We start from the raw sequence: 17,823 nt of genomic DNA, 5'->3' as shown, positions 1-17,823 counted from the left end.
ATTATTTTTTTTTTTTAGTTAATTCCGTCAGCAATGAATTTTTAAATATTTATACGATTGATTTACTACCATTATTGATTATATTTAAATTATTTTCAAAATTCTTATACTATTGACCCAGCTTTCTATTTGAAATGGCTTGCACATTTCGCAATATTTGCAACAAAAATTGCGAATTAGATTGAATTTTAATGGTATACATATGATCTACTCTTGCTTGTAGTATTTTATTTCTTCTTTTCTGCCTCTAAATCTTAAGCTTTCGTATCTGTATATTCTTGCATGAAATGTTTTGAATTTATTTTGTATTCTTTTGTTAATCTGGGATATGTCTGTGTATATGTGTACATGCATGCTATGTGTCTTTATTTAATTTACTCACCTTGATGTCTGCTTTCTGCTATTATCTCCGCGTTCGGTGTGGCAGCCCCGGTTCCGTGTGTTGGGATAACTGGTGTGAAGATTGAGACAGTTTTTTTTTTCCGTTAAAAATTTCATTGGGACTGAAAAATTCACTACCGACTCTTGTGTCAGCATCACATTCTTATCCCCCCCCCCCCCCCCGATTTTTAAAAGCTCAATTTGATTGCACGGACCATCTTATGAATCCGGGGTGGGGGTGGGGGGTCGTACTGCACAACTGGGTTTTCGATCATGCGATTTTTTCCCCAACTTTCGGTTGTGCGGTAGCTCGATTGGTGCCCGTGGGTAGTGGCTTTTACCATACAATTTTTTTGTGTGGACAGAACTTCCGCTATACCCCCTTTTTATCATGCTTTATTTTCAGACATTTACATTAACATCTACATACAACAATTTTTTTTTATCCAAATAAGGACAAATTTACTTGTTTGATGATTAATGAATACAAACCAGTAATTGTCAAATTGAGTGAATATTAGTTAAAACTTTCAAAAAAAGAAGTGATGCTTTAAAACTGCAAAAATCATTATAGTTTATTATTCATTTAAACAGTATTTTATTATGAAGAACATAATAAGGATTAGGCGATGGACATGCCGGGGGGTTACTAGTCTTGGAAATCCTCTAATTCTGATCAGCGACGGGAACTGTGTACTCATACGGATATCCAAGGAATTTCGAAAGGGGGGAGACAAATTGCGCCATTCCATCAGCCATTTTTATAGGGTGCTAAACCTGGAATTAATCTTAATTAATCACATCTTTTTGTAAATTTGCTTCTTCTTCATTCTTCACACACACACACACACACACACACACACACACACACACACACACACACACACACACACACACAGAGAGAGAGAGAGAGAGAGAGAGAGTAGAAGGTGATACACTTTACTCTAGTACGTTTCTACACGGTGATAGCAGGTGTACTGCATTTACTGTGATATGACAGTGCGGTGTTTTATTTAGGGTGTTTTGATAATTTAACACAATAGACAGTGGCGTATCTGGGGCTAAATATAGTGAGGGGCACCAAAGAAATCCACCTTAAACACATTTTGACTTGACAAGCAAAAAAAAATAATAAAAAATAAATAAAAAAAAAACCCACGTAGGATATCCTTCTGACACTCCAAAATCCTGTTGTGTGGGGGGAGGGGGGACTTTACACTTCCCTTCTCACCTTTTTTTTTTTTTTTTTTTATACACTTTAGATACTTTGCTTCTATGCCATTTCCTACTGACTTCATTAATCAAGTTTCATATATTTTCGTGTCTCCCGAAGAAAATTTTGAAGAATTCAAGATTCATGGCCTCTGGAGGGCTTCCGACTGTAATGACTCATTTTTTTTATTTGTGGGTACTAACTAACAATCCCAATCTGATAAAAATGAGATCCTCCATCTGCTCCTTTGTATTTATGTTGTAGAGACAATATGAAAACAAAGGAGCGGATCGGGGATCTTATTCTAGTCAGATTGTAAAATAGCCTTACTTAAGGGGAGGGGGGGGGGGCACAACCATACTTCTTACCCCTTTGAAAAGTGTGGGAACATGTGCCCCGGCTGTATCTTCCCCTACTCCCCTGTACTGTGTACGACATACTGCACTTTTGAACATTGCAATGGGGGGATCCCCTTCTAATATAAATGAGATGTAACTATTTTCACCGTGAGAACATTTTTCTTGTAACTAACAATTTTATGACGGTTTAAAACGTAACTCGGTAAAAAAAAAAAATGTAGTTCGGAGAGAATAGGTTATGTACATGCAAGAAATAATGCTTTGAGTGCTGAGAACCTGCATATTAGAATTGAGTATTTTTTAACCGTGGTATATTCTCATTTGATCAATCTATGTTAATTTTGTGTTAAAAAAGTGAGGGGGCACAAATCCACTTGTGCCCCCCCCCCCCATCTTCCAAAAGTGAGGGGGTACGTGCCACCGTCCCTTTGTCCTACACCCCTGATAGGCATACATTATCCAGTGAGATGCTATAGTCTACCGAAGTTACCGTTCGCATACTCACTAATACCTCTATCAACACTTACTCATTTTTCGAAATTCTTGAAAAACGATAATGATATCTAAATGAAATAAGCTATTGACTTCAGTTGCAAAAAATGTATGTCAATTCGTCAGTTTTAAGAAGATTTCACGCCTCTCTGTGACACAAGAAGTATTGTATTTAGACGCAGCTCTTTTTTATGTGTGTGTTTGATTACACAAGATCTATACATGTAAATAGAACACATTTTGAGAATGGAACTCCCCTTTTGAGAACTAAAATTTATGGTAGAACCCCTTTTTGAAAATTCCCTGGATCCGTCCCCGAAATATGCGTTTTTTTCCAGTTGTAATTGGTCATGGAACGTACAGTGGGTTTTCCTCAAATTTAATGAACTAGTTCTTACTTTTATTTTATTAACCGTGAAAAAAAAATTTGCACATGGAATAAATTTGATAAGAGGAGCAGCAGGAATGATAACTCTGGGTAAATAATGACCTGAAAACCCGTATCTACTCCTTTAAAATCAATCAATCTGCTAAGAAAGGGAGGGGGTCATTTTCCTTCGGGGGTCATTATTTTTCAGGTATGACACTCAATATAATGACCCCTGGGTCTTCTTTCTACAAAATTATCCAATTTTTCTACGACTAGAGGGTCACTTTTCGATGTCGAAAAATGACCCCCGGTCATTATTCTATGGGGGTCAAAATTTGCCTTTACACCGGCAATAGCTGCAAGTCTGCAACCACAGGGACTAAGCCCATGTTTTGGACTCGAACGCTGTGATGCCATAAAAATAATCAAAGTACTGAAAGTACTGAAAAGCGCTAAGCTGACTTCATGAATTCTGTAGGCTTTGTAATGTTAATGAGCAGGAACAACATTAAAAAAAGGTTTATGCATTATTCTTTATTTTCGCATAACTAAGTAGTACATTTTCTGTAAGAAAATAACAAATATGGATTGGAAGCAATGTCCTGAAACTTTTCAACACGTTGAAATATAAATTTTAGATGATGTTGTTAAAACAATGGTCATTATGATAATTTTGATCCTACACTAAACTAAAACCCTGTCCTTGGATCATGAAATTTACAATTTTGGTAAAGGACACCTGTTCTTATTAAATATCTATAATCAGAATTTAGTATCAATAGCATTGCCACCGCTGCGGTGGTCCATAGGTAAAGTGTTCGCTCTGTATGCGGGCGGTCGGGGTTCGAATCCCGGCCGCGACAGACCTAGTTCGTTAAACAGGTAGCGACAGTTCCATCACCAAACTCTCGGCATCAGGTGTGAATGTCACGGGTCCTCGGAGATGGCCTTTAAAACGGATGCCCCGTGTCACAGTAGGTGTGGCACGCTAAAGAACCCTCACTGCTCAATGGCTGTAAGCGCCGAGCATAGGCCTAAATTTGAAGCCCTTCACCGGTCTTGGTGACGTCTCCATATGAATTAAAAATTATTGAGAAGAACGTTAAACAAGATACAATCAATCAATAGCATTTAAGGCTATGTTATTCAAATATTTGACAAATGAACACTTTATACCTTGTTTAGCTCCCACCCATCTTCCCAAGGCAAGGGTTTCTGATCCGCTCTGCTCCGGTCCCTGGATCATTAAATGCTCTACATGACTATGCATTTTTTTCTCTTACAGATGTGATGTTATAGAGAAGAACATTTTTGGTAGAAAATGTGAAAACGGTTGTAATGGCAGTTTTCGGTATAAAGTGTTCAATTGTTATTACGCAACTAATTTACTGTTGTGTTCCAGTTAAATAGTGTATGAAATATTTTCAGAATACAACTGAAATGAAACAAATCAATAGTTTGATACATATATGTAAGTCACTTGTAATAGAAAGGAACAAACAAACTGGACAAAAAAGAAAATTACACATAACCACACACACTAACAAATGCCACATATCAAAACACACCAATAATGCAGGATTATGAAACGCTTTACATCCATTTCATTACCTTACCAGAAATCATTTAAATACATACATAAACATGCATCTGTATGACTTGTACTACAGAATCCAGTACATAATTATCTGTAAATAGCAATCAAACCATGAAAGTGGAATTATTTTTTGTAATCAATAATGAAGTTATTTTCAATTCAAAAATCTGAATCCAAATAAGTCCGATAAATACATGTATAACTGAAAACGAAATTTAGGAAGTTATTTAGAAAAGATGTTCATCATACATGTGCAATATTACTTTGAAACTGAATACTGCGTCATTAACAAGAGTGGAGATAGCTCATTTTTAACATGAAAGATAGTGCAAGAGGATATACTAATTCAAATATGATGACGAATTAGACTAACATATAAGCATGGATTTACATTTAGCAATTGTAGTGATTGTTTGTTATACGTAAATTAAAAAACAACAACAAAAAAAAACCAAAAAAAAAACAAACCAAGAGTTTGTACACAGGTACATTAAACGCTGTACTCATCAACTTGTGTGTATTACACTTCTTGTGTAAAAGCTCATATTCATATTGAAAAGGAGACTCATCCGTTTGTCTGAATGACACATAATACACATTGCTATTGTTTTAATTTTATAAAACAGTTCTTTATATGAAAATGCTGATAACCTTAGCAAAAAAACATAAGATTCGAAGCTTGTGTAGGAGTTCTAATATGAAGAAAAAAAACGTAACAGAAGTGACTCGCAATGAATATGCAAAATTTACAACATGTAAATGTAGCTAAATGAGAATCCCAAACTAGGCACTGAAAAGTTACAAAAGTAATTTTCAAACGGTAATGTCCAAACCGCTGTTAGAAATGATGAAGAGGCATCTCACAAAAAAACTAAATGCATCTTTTTTTTTATATGAAAAGATCGTTCAGCGAAAACAAAATGTGGGGACAGGGAACAACGACAGTACATCCATGCCCCTCCCCCTTCTTCATTATTTGTACGTTCGGAAATACATGTAGCATATGCATGTCATTGTCAATTGTTTGTTTGAAGTACAAAGAAATTGAAAACACGATTACTTTTCGTTGTATGTAGCGTGCTGTGGACCGCAAACCATTTCACATTCATGCTTGACACAATGGCAATGTTTATCTAACACTTGTTCTAAACATATATGTATTTCAGTATACAGCCCTCGTAAAATTCCACGCGGTGTTTTGAATACTTGAAACCGGGGTATTGTCTTCCATAATATAATATAATATATTATAATATAATGTTGTACCTTTTATCTTTTCCTTGCCCCAAGACTATTATTTTTAGTCTCATTTTTGAAACTAAATCACGAAATCAAATTTGATTGTGTTGACGATGATTCTGAATAATATCTTGGTCGTTTAGAAATAATAAAGTAAGCTTAAGTTACACCGTTGCATCCTCTAAATTTCTGCATGACCTACTTACATATATGATCGGGGAAGGTGTAAGCAGTTACGCAATATCATCCTTCTGAGATACCGATCTCTGTCCTTCGCCGTCAAAGCATAATCGTGCACAAATTCTTTCTCGTTCACAATGGACGCGGATCAATTAATTTTTTACTGTGTTGCACACATTTTTGCTGCGTCGGACAAAAATTTTACTGAGTCGGAACAGCAGCCAAATCACACGTGGAAAACCCTCCTGATTCGTGTATAGCTTAATGACGTGGCTTCTAATTATAGATTGCACCATGCAAATTGATTTTCCCGGCCTAGCTCTAAGTGCCATGCGAAGGTAACAATGCAAAGGCACCCTAGCTAAAACGGTTTCATATACATATTCTTATTCAATTTTAGATTTTGAATCACTTTAATTATTACAGACGCAGATTCAAATGGGAATTTTAACTGAAGAATGACCTGCATCTGTGTCTCACTTTCCCCAAGAATAAGGACAAAAATGTCACCCTTTTTATACATATTTTATTCACTGTTCAACGAACTGTATTTCCGGGGGAAAATGCAACTGCAGATATGAATGTTATCCCCGTGCTAGATCGGTTGCAAAATTACGACTACTTTAAACACGACTTGACTACAGCGATGTATAAATTCGCCTATAGGTGGGGCAGGGTCTATAAGCCCGTGAACTGATACAATCGGAAGTTCCGTGAACTCAAACACACACAAATTGCATACGTCATACAATTTACTTTCGTTTTTACTAAAGGCCTAGTATTAACTCGTACCCGAGATGCATATTAAAAAATTTTTGTAAGTGGAGGTACAGAATCAACACTAATAAGGATTTGATTGAGTTCACAGGGTTCTAATTAGGATGTGATTGAGTTCATGGGCTTCTAATTAGGATATGGTCCACTTCACGGGCCTGTCTCTAACACTAAATAAGATGTGATTGAGTTCACGGGCCTGATTCTAACACTAATTAAATGTGATTGAGTTCACGGGCCTAATTCTAACACTAAGGAAAATGTGATTGAGTTCACGGGCCTGATTCTAAAACTAATCAGGATATGATCCAGTTCACGGGCCTGATTCTAACACTAATTAAAATGTGATCCAGTTTACGGGTCTGATTTTAACACTAACTAGCATGTGATTGAGTTCACGGGCCTGATTCTAACACTAATTAGCATGTGACTGAGTTCACAGGCCTGCTTCTAACACTAATTAGGATATGATCCAGTTCACGTGCCTGATTCTAACACTAATCAAGATGTGATCCAGTTCACGGGCCTGATTCTAACACTAACTAGCACGTGGTTGACTTCACGGGCCTGATTCTAACACTAATTAAATGTGATTGAGTTCACGGGCCTAATTCTAACACTAAGTAAAATGTGATTGAGTTCACGGGCCTGATTCTAACACTAATTAGCATGTGATTGAGTTCACGGGCCTGATTCTAATACTAATTAGCATGTGATTGAGTTCACGGGCCTGCTTCTAACACTAATTAGGATATGATCCAGTTCACGGGCCTGATTCTAACATTAATTAAAATGTGATCCAGTTCACGGGCCTGATTCTAACACTAATTAGCATGTGATTGAGTTCACGGGCCTGATTCTAATACTAATTAGCATGTGATTGAGTTCACGGGCCTGCTTCTAACACTAATTAGGATATGATCCAGTTCACGGGCCTGATTCTAACACTAATCAAAATGTGATCCAGTTCACGGGCCTGATTCTAACACTAACTAGCACGTGGTTGACTTCACGGGCCTGATTCTAACACTAATTAAATGTGATTGAGTTCACGGGCCTAATTCTAACACTAAGTAAAATGTGATTGAGTTCACGGGCCTGATTCTAAAACTAATCAGGATATGATCCAGTTCACGGGCTTGATTCTAACACTAATTAAAATGTGATCCAGTTCACGGGCCTGATTCTAACACTAACTAGCATGTGATTGAGTTCACGGGCCTGATTCTAACACTAATTAAATGTGATTGAGTTCACGGGCCTAATTATAACACTAAGTAAAATGTGATTGAGTTCACGGGCCTGATTCTAACACTAATTAGGATATGCTCCAGTTCAGGGGGCTGACTCTAACACTAATTAGGATGTGATTAAGATCACAGGCCTCTAATTAGAATTATAGCATTATTATTTATTTCCACAAATCACATTTTCATACAACTCTTTATAGTGAAATGTTACACACATCTATTTTGATTTAAATCGTATCATTGATTATTCATCTATAACTTAGACTTTTGAAATAGTTTATTATACCCCCCGCAACAAGTTGTGGGGGGGGGGGGGGGTATACTGGAATCGGGTTGTCCGTCTGTCTGTCCGTCCGTCCGTCTGTCCGTCCGTCTGTAGACGCAATGGTTTCCGGGCTCTAAAGCATTATCCTTTCCACCTACCGTTACCATATCATATATATGAACTACCCATGGGATGAAGATGTTCCCTATCGATTTTGGGGTCAAAAGGTCAAAGGTCACGCGCACTGGACATCAAAGTAGCAATATGGTTTCCATTTAAATTCTTTAACGGCTTTTTTCATCGCATGGAGATGCTGTGTTCCTAGATACCTTTTGGATCATAATATTGAAGTTTTACCTATATATTTCCAACACCCTTTAGGAGATTGGGGTAAGCGGGGGGTATTCTTAGTGAGCATTGCTCACAGTACCTCTTGTTTTAACAGTTTTTTGTTTTTTTTTTACAATAACTATCGGAAAAGACTAACAAAATTTATGTTCCTATCATGCATAAATCTAAATAAATCATTGATTTTGCAAAATCTGATGACATCATAGGAGGGTGGAATTACTTTAAGTTATGTTTAGTGCTGTGTGTATATAAACATGCACTCATATAATTATATCTTCCCTCTTCCAGGGGGAGACATATTGTATTTGTACTTTCTGTCCGTCCTTCCTTCTGTCACAAAATCTTGTGAACGCTTCTCCACCTATATGGCTTATCAGATAGACTTGAAACTTTGTACAATGCTTCATTGTCATTTACAGATGTGAATATTGTTGGGACGGGAGGATCCAATTGTTTTCCTAAGAGTTATAGTGGATCTAAGAGGGGTGGAAGATGTAAAATAGCTTATGAACTCTTCTCCTCCCATATGGCTTATTGGATAGACTTGAAACTTTGTACAATGCTTAATTGTCATTTGTAGATGTGCATATTGTCGGAATGGGAGGATCCAAAGTTTTTCCTAAAAGATATAGTGGATCTAAAAGGGGTGGAGGATGTTAAAATACCTTGTGAACACTTCTCCTATATGGCTTATCTGATAGACTTGAGAATTTGTACAATGCTTCAATGCCATTTGTAGATGTGTAAGTTGTAGGGACAGGAGGATCCAATTGCTATCCTTAAAGTTAAAGTGGATCTGAGGGGTGTAGGGTATAAAATAGTTTGTGAACGCTTCTCCTCCTATATGGCTTATCAGAGTTCATGTCTATCTTCCTGCCCATGCTTTCTCCTTCATACTATTCAATACATTAAGGGGGATGTTTCCTATATTTTACGAATTAATTGGTTGATTGACAACAAACTTGGTACACTTGTACAGCATATATAAGGAGTAGATGACCCCTATTAATTCTTAGGTCACATGGTCAGTCCACTCTTGACATAGGAAGGTATTGTCTGCTCAATATTTTGAATTGGTGATACTACTATCAATTAAATGAGGCACGGGTATAACCCTTTCAATTTTGCAACTTGGGGGCATATGTGTTTTAGAAACATCTCTTGTGTTGTATTATATGAATTACAGGTTTTAGTGTGCTCAGTTTAGAGAATAGCATAAAAGTATTTGATAATTAAATATCTTGCAGATTGGCAGTTTACTCCATGCACCGACAGGAATGATAAACTGTGATATTCGTAAATGGTGAGCATTTATATTTTTAGCTCACTTGAGCCAAAGGCTCAAGTGAGCTTTTCTGATCAAAATTTGCCCGTTGTCTGTCGTCGTCGGCATCATAAACGTTTTACATTTTCGACTTCTTCTCAAGAACCGCTGGACCAATTTCAACCAAACTTCCCACAAAGCATCCTTGAGTAAAGGGCTTTCAAGTTTGTTCAAAAGAAGGGTCATGTCCCTTTCAAAGGGGAGATAATCACAAAAATGCAAATATAGAGTGGGGTCATTCAAAAATCTTCTAATCAAGAGCCACTTGGCCAGAAAAGCTGAAATTTACATGACAGCTTACTGGCATAGTACAAATTCAAGTTTATTAAAATCATGGCCCCTGGGGGTTGGATGGGGCCACAATAGGGGATCAAAGTTTTACATACAAATATATAAGGAAAATGTTTAAAAATCTTCTCAAGAACCACTGATCCAGAAAAACTGATATTTACATGAAAGCTTTCTGACATAATGCAGATTCAAGTTTGTTCAAATCATGGCCCCCGGGTGTTGGATGGGGCCACAATAGGGGATCAAAGTTTTACATACAAATATATAAGGAAAATGTTTAAAAATCTTTTTCTCAAGAACCACTGAGCCAGAAAAGCTGATATTGACATGAAAGCTTCCTGACATATTTCAGATTTCAGTTTGTGAAAATCATGGCTCCCAGAGGTAGGATGGGGTCACATGGGGGATCAAAGTTTTGCATACAAATATATAGGAAAAATCTTTAAATACATATGTATGAGCCAAAGTGACTCAGGTGAGCGATGTGGCCCTTGGGCCTCTTGTTTGTATGTGGTGTGGTAGACAATTTTTAGTTCATCCTAGCTCCTAATTATTCAAATCCATTGTTATTAAATTTGGACCGTTGTATGCTTTACAAAAACTTGAAAAATGAAAGAATATGTTTTGGAGGGATGTAAGTAAATCCTGGAAATGGTTAATATGTCTTTTTGAGAAAAAAAAATCTTCTGAACGTATGGTTAATAGTGTTTTATGGTACAATGAAAACATAAAGGTAAATAGAAAAACTTTATATCTGAAAGAATGGTGTGAAAATAATGTATATACAGTTAACTCAATGTTAGATGAGAATGGAGATATCATGAATTATAATCAATTCATGGAAATGTATAAAGTAAAATCTCATTTTTTGGAATTTTTTGGTTTAAGACAAGCATTGAAGAAAGCAATGAGAGATAATGGAATAAACCAGTTTATAAAAGTTCAAGAACCTACTATTCCCATACATATAGCCCCTTTCATATATTTTAAAAGAAACAAGAAAAAACTGTACCAAATTTTTAATCATAGTGAAGAAAAACCTACAGGTCAAAAGAAGTGGGATATACAATTTGATATCTCTCAAGAAGAGTGGAATACAATTAATAAAAATGTTTTTACTATTACAAAGGATACAAAATTACAGTGGCTACAATATCGTATAAATCAAAAAATTTTAGTCACAAATTTATTTTTGTTCAAAATAAAGAAAATAGACAACGATTTATGTTCGTTTTGTGTAAAAGAAAGGGAATCAATAGAGCATGTTTTGTATGACTGTGAAAATGTTGTTTTATTTTGCAAGAATGTGCAGTCATGGTTTAGGGATTTTTTTCCAGTAAATATTGTTGTTGATAAAAAAAACCTTTTTGCTGGGTAGCTCAGAAAATGAAATGATCAATTTGATTAATTATTATTTAAAGTACTTTGTGTATGGTTGCAAATGTAGAGGCAATCCGCCTTTGTTAAATAACTTTATTACCACTTGGACAGATGTGTACAAAGTAGAAAGGCAGTTAGCATGTAAAAATGATTATGTAGATGTTTTTGAGAAGAAATGGAATACATTTCATAAATTAAAAGATTTATAGATTTTAGATCATCCAGAATATATAATATGTAATTGTATATATTAATTAGCCTATGTATATCATCGGAAGTTATTATCAATGTCATAACAGTACATTTGTTATACATTTAAAACCTTTAGTTTGTGACAACCTATTAGATTAATATTATTTTGTATAGTGTACATATGATAAGCCAGAGTAATTTCATTCCTTTCTAATTCTCTTCCTTTTTTCCTATCTTTGAATGAATGCCTATTAGAGTGGATGTGTGAGTAAATGGTAGATAAAATACCCTGTACCCCCTAGTCAGGTGGGTTTGTAAGGGCATGATGTTAAAACCCTGACTGTCATAATGTGAATAAATGTTGTATGAACCTAAAAAAAAAAAAAAAAAAAAAAAATCCATTGGCCAGGGGTTGTGGGGAAAACATGATATACATCTACATCCTTACTTCTGAAAACAATGTCCACTTCAAAACCATGTATGAACAAGACAACAGTATTTTTCCAGTGAGGAAGAAGACCATGAAAGACACCACCAGTTTATAAAAAAAATCCGTTCAATAAATATATTAAACTTTACTGCTTTGGGGAAAGTATATTGATATATTGGTAAGAAAGTAATTTTCTAAAGAATCAGCAGCTCACATTTTGATTACTTTGATATGATAGGAATTAGTCAATATATATTTTGGGTATGGATCCAAAATACACATCTTTATGAAGTTGAATGAACATGTTTGCTCAATTTTTACACAAGTAGTGCATCACATAACATATTAAAGCTTTCTAATCCGACTTTTATTTTTAGGAACTGGGACACGTTCTAAATATACTCAGGGACAGAATGATGTGCAGCAAGGCTCGTCATGGGTAGAGATACTCCCATTTAATATTGATACTTTTCATATCCAAGCATGTATATGGCTAGGTTGTATAATGTTTGTTATAATTATCTAAATTATGTCCTTCCTTCCATCTATTGTTCTGTGTGTTGATTTCTCACCACTCTGCAAGAAAGGGCATTCATGTCTATTTCATAGACGATCCTACATGTAGTTGCAATTGAATCATAAATTATTCCCAAAGAGTTCATGATTTCATCATGTTTTGAATATAATATTTTTTCAATATCTATTTTAGATTTTACCAAATACAGAACACTGCAAGGCTTGCAAAATGAAGACCTCAGTAAAAAAAATTCTAAATTATCCACTGTAAGGCTACTTACCAGTAATTCATATCTAGAACTTAAACATATCATCCTTGAAACAATAAAAACTAATTTAATATAGTATATTTATGTATGTTATGCTTTTTCAACCTTTAAATTTTTTAAAGACAGTATAGTTTATTATGATTGCACAATATTTAAAGTTTAAATTTTCATAGAATTTTGTTTGCTATCCAGAATGGCAGCTCACTACCTGCCCCTAGTGATGTTAAAAGAGGCCGTTGTTCTCATTTGTTCCAAAACAGGAATGGCATATGAGGAGGCCAACAGAAGATGCACCTCCACTGACCTCCACTGAGTGTGCACTCACAAAACGAATAAATTATTATTATTTCTTTTGTTTGTAATTGTATATTGTCAACAAGGTCAAAGGCACTTGATCCGATGCCAAACTTTTGCATTTCTTTTGCTTTGTGGTAAATTTTCTTCAGCAACATTAACATTGTTTAAATTGTTTTCTTTGGAGAGTATACATGTACACATGGATCATTTGTATATTAGAATTATAGCATTGTTTAATTCAACTCATTCTTATCCTAGAGAGGGTATTATATACTGCAGGCAACGACTTGTAAAGGGTATACTGTTTTAACTCACGTGCAAGGCAAGGCAGTATTATGAAACTCTGTAGTTGATAAGGACATATATCACATATCGATATGCATATTTACAGGAAACTCTGATGTATTTTAAATCTGAACGTTAATTTAAAAGTGGGGAGAAATAGCATTGGATGAAAAAAGACACATATGAAGAAAATTATTCCATACGTAAATACTTTTTAGCTCACCTGAACTGAAAGCTCAAGTGAGCTTTTCTGATCGCCTGTTGTTCATTGTCTGTCCGTGATTAAACATTTTATATTTTCTCCAGAAGCAATGGGCCAATAATAACCAAACTTAGCCAAAAGTATCCTTGGGTAAAGGGCTTTCGAGTTTGTTCAAATGAAGGGTCATGCCCTCTTCAAAGGGGAGATGACCACAAAAATAGGGTGGGTCATTTAATTTTTTTTATCAAGAACCACTGGGCCAGAAGAGCTAAAATGTACATGAAAGCTTCTTGACATAGTACAGATTCAAGTTTATTGAAATCATGGCCTCCAGGGGTTGTATGGGGCCACAATAGAGAATCAAAGTTTTACATACAATTATTCAGGAAAAATCTTTCAATATGAGCCAAGGTGGCTCAGGTGAGCGATGTGGCCCATGGGCCTCTTGTTCAACATATAGAATAAATACATGTAGTTATGTTGTATTTCCCATGGAACATTGAAACGTTTAATGCGTTTACCAATTAATCACTGAAAGAAAGATAAAATTGTTGTTTCATATGTTTTATGAAAACTTAAATTTTTTTTCATTTCTTTTCATGAAAGACCCCTTAATTACCCAGTAATATATAATCAATTCTTAACAGATTATGTAAATTTGATTTATATTAAGGATGTTTGATCTGATTACCCATCATTATCAATCTGTCTAATATAGCCATCATGTGTTACTATTGCTACGCAATCTTGGAGCATGAGGTAGAATGCGAGCCAGCTCTTTCATAAGTACATGCATCTGGAAAATATATTTCAATGTCAAAGGTTACAACAATGTGATAATGTAATCATTGTATGTCTAAGGTCTTGATAATAAAACTGTTATCTGTTCAACTTTTTCTTCTTAATTAAAATCAAGACTAAGTACCAGAGGAAATTGTGGAAAAAAATGTCTGTCAAATACGTCAAGCTCTTACATGTAGTAGTTGCAGATTCAACTATTTATAGAGATACTGAGTTATGATGCACACAAAAATGGGTCTGGCACAAAAATGTTGATTTAGCTCAAGATGACTGGTAAAGTCTATAACACAGAGACCGGGTATTTATTCAATTGTGATTGATTGATTGAATATTGTTAAACGTCCCTCTCGAGAATATTTCACTCACATTGAGACGTCACCACTGCCGGTGAAGGGCTGTAAAATTTAGGCCTATGCTCAGCGCTTATAGTCATTGAGCAGGGAGGGATCTTTATTGTCCCACACCAGCTGTGACACAGGACCTCTGTTTTTGCGGTCTCATCCGAAGGACCGCCCCATTTAATCGCCTCTTACGACAAGCAAGGGGGTACTGAGGATCTATTCTAACCCGAATCCCCACGAGACTATTCAATTGTGCCTGATGATTAAACTAATAATAAACATGTATGGAAAATTTATTATCAGTGAAATACGATACTGTTGTACAGAGACAAAGTTGCATTTTATAGGTTAAGACTGTGTAAGGCTCTACAGGGACTAGGTTAGGATCTACAGGGACTGGGTTATACTCTACAGGGACTAGGTTATGCTCTACAGGGACTAGGTTATGCTCTACAGGGACTAGGTTATGCTCTACAGGGACTGGGTTATGCTCTACAGGGACTAGGTTATGTTCTACAGGGATTAGGTTATACTTTACAGGGACTAGGTTATACTCTAAAGGGACTAGGTTATACTTTACAGGGACTAGGTTATACTTTACAGGGACTAGGTTATACTTTACAGGGACTAGGTTGTGCTCTACAGGGACTAGGTTATGCTCTACAGGGACTAGGTTATACTCTACAGGGACTAGGTTATACTTTACAGGGACTAGGTTATACTCTACAGGGACTAGGTTATACTTTACAGGGACTAGGTTATACTTTACAGGGACTAGGTTATGCTCTACAGGAACTAGGTTATGCTCTACAGGGACTAGATTATACTTTACAGGGACTAGGTTATGCTCTACAGGGACTAGGTTATACTTTACAGGGACTAGGTTATGCTCTACAGAGACTAGGTTATGCTCTACAGGGACTAGGTTATACTTTACAGGGACTAGGTTATGCTCTACAGGGACTAGGTTATACTCTACAGGGACTAGGTTATACTCTACAGGGACTAGGTTATACTTTACAGGGACTAGGTTATGCTCTACAGGGACTAGGTTATGCTCTACAGGGACTAGGTTATGCTCTACAGGGACTGGGTTATGCTCTACAGGGACTAGGTTATACTTTACAGGGACTAGGTTATAGTCTAAAGGGACTAGGTTATACTTTACAGGGACTAGGTTATACTTTACAGGGACTAGGTTATACTTTACAGGGACTAGGTTGTGCTCTACAGGGACTAGGTTATGCTCTACAGGGACTAGGTTATACTCTACAGGGACTAGGTTATACTTTACAGGGACTAGGTTATACTCTACAGGGACTAGGTTATACTTTACAGGGACTAGGTTATACTTTACAGGGATTAGGTTATGCTCTACAGGGACTAGGTTATACTTTACAGGGACTAGGTTATGCTCTACAGGGACTAGGTTATGCTCTACAGAGACTAGGTTATGCTCTACAGGGACTAGGTTATACTTTACAGGGACTAGGTTATGCTCTACAGGGACTAGGTTATGCTCTACAGGGACTAGGTTATACTCTACAGGGACTAGGTTATACTTTACAGGGACTAGGTTATACTCTACAGGGACTAGGTTATACTTTACAGGGACTAGGTTATACTTTACAGGGACTAGGTTATGCTCTACAGGGACTAGGTTATACTCTACAGGGACTAGGTTATACTTTACAGGGACTAGGTTATGCTCTACAGGGACTAGGTTATGCTCTACAGGGACTAGGTTATGCTCTACAGGGACTGGGTTATGCTCTACAGGGACTAGGTTATACTTTACAGGGACTAGGTTATAGTCTAAAGGGACTAGGTTATACTTTACAGGGACTAGGTTATACTTTACAGGGACTAGGTTATACTTTACAGGGACTAGGTTGTGCTCTACAGGGACTAGGTTATGCTCTACAGGGACTAGGTTATACTCTACAGGGACTAGGTTATACTTTACAGGGACTAGGTTATACTCTACAGGGACTAGGTTATACTTTACAGGGACTAGGTTATACTTTACAGGGATTAGGTTATGCTCTACAGGGACTAGGTTATACTTTACAGGGACTAGGTTATGCTCTACAGGGACTAGGTTATGCTCTACAGAGACTAGGTTATACTTTACAGGGACTAGGTTATACTTTACAGGGACTAGGTTATGCTCTACAGGGACTAGGTTATACTTTACAGGGACTAGGTTATGCTCTACAGGGACTAGGTTATGCTCTACAGGGACTAGGTTATACTCTATAGGGACTAGGTTATACTCTACAGGGACTAGGTTATACTTTACAGGGACTAGGTTATGCTCTACAGGGACTAGGTTATGCTCTACAGGGACTAATCTATGCTCTACAAGGACTGGGTTAGGGTTTACAAGGATTGGATTAGATGCACGTGAACTGGATCATATCCCAATTAGTGTTAGAATCAGGCCCGTGAACTCAAACACATCCTAATTACTGTTAGAGTCAGGCCCGTGAACTGGATCATATCCTAATTAGAGGCCCGTGAACTGAATCACATCTTAATCAGTGTTAGAATCAGGCCCGTGAACTCAATCACATGCTAATTAGTGTTAGAGTGAGGCCCGTGAACTGGATCATATCCTAATTAGAGGCCCGTGAACTGAATCACATCTTAATCAGTGTTAGAATTAGGCCCGTGAACTGGATCATATCCTAATTAGTGTTAGAATCAGGCCCGTGAACTCAATCACATCCTAATTAGTGTTAGAGTCAGGCCCGTGAACTGAATCATACCCTAATTAGAGGCCCGTGAACTGAATCACATCTTAATTAGTGTTAAAATTAGGCCCGTGAAGTGGATCATATCCTAATTAGTGTTAGAATCAGGCCCGTGAACTCAATCACATCTTAATTAGTGTTAGAGACAGGCCCGTGAACTGGATCATATCCTAATTAGAGACCTGGTAACTGAATCACATCTTAATTAGTGGTAGAATGAGGTCCTTGAACATGATCATATCCTAATTAGTGTTAGAATAAGGCCCGT

General features: G+C 36.5%; 1 long non-coding RNA gene across 2 annotated transcripts; it reads left to right on the top strand.

The window, feature by feature from the left end:
* The first annotated feature begins 7,734 nt into the window (after positions 1–7,734).
* Positions 7,735–13,423, top strand: LOC125673530 (uncharacterized). 2 transcript variants are annotated; one of them, XR_007369570.2, is made up of 5 exons: positions 7,735–8,510; positions 9,719–9,774; positions 12,466–12,527; positions 12,798–12,871; positions 13,066–13,423. It is a non-coding gene; the product is annotated as an uncharacterized LOC125673530 (long non-coding RNA). The 2 variants fall into 2 exon arrangements; XR_007369569.2 differs by lacking the exon at positions 7,735–8,510 and having other exon boundaries at positions 9,494–9,774.
* The last annotated feature ends 4,400 nt before the right edge of the window (positions 13,424–17,823 follow it).

The sequence above is a fragment of the Ostrea edulis genome, chromosome 9 (assembly GCF_947568905.1).
Source record: "Ostrea edulis chromosome 9, xbOstEdul1.1, whole genome shotgun sequence".
Classification (NCBI taxonomy): domain Eukaryota; kingdom Metazoa; phylum Mollusca; class Bivalvia; order Ostreida; family Ostreidae; genus Ostrea; species Ostrea edulis.
Note: the sequence above shows the minus strand (reverse complement) of the source record. Positions and strands in the feature narration are given on the sequence as shown.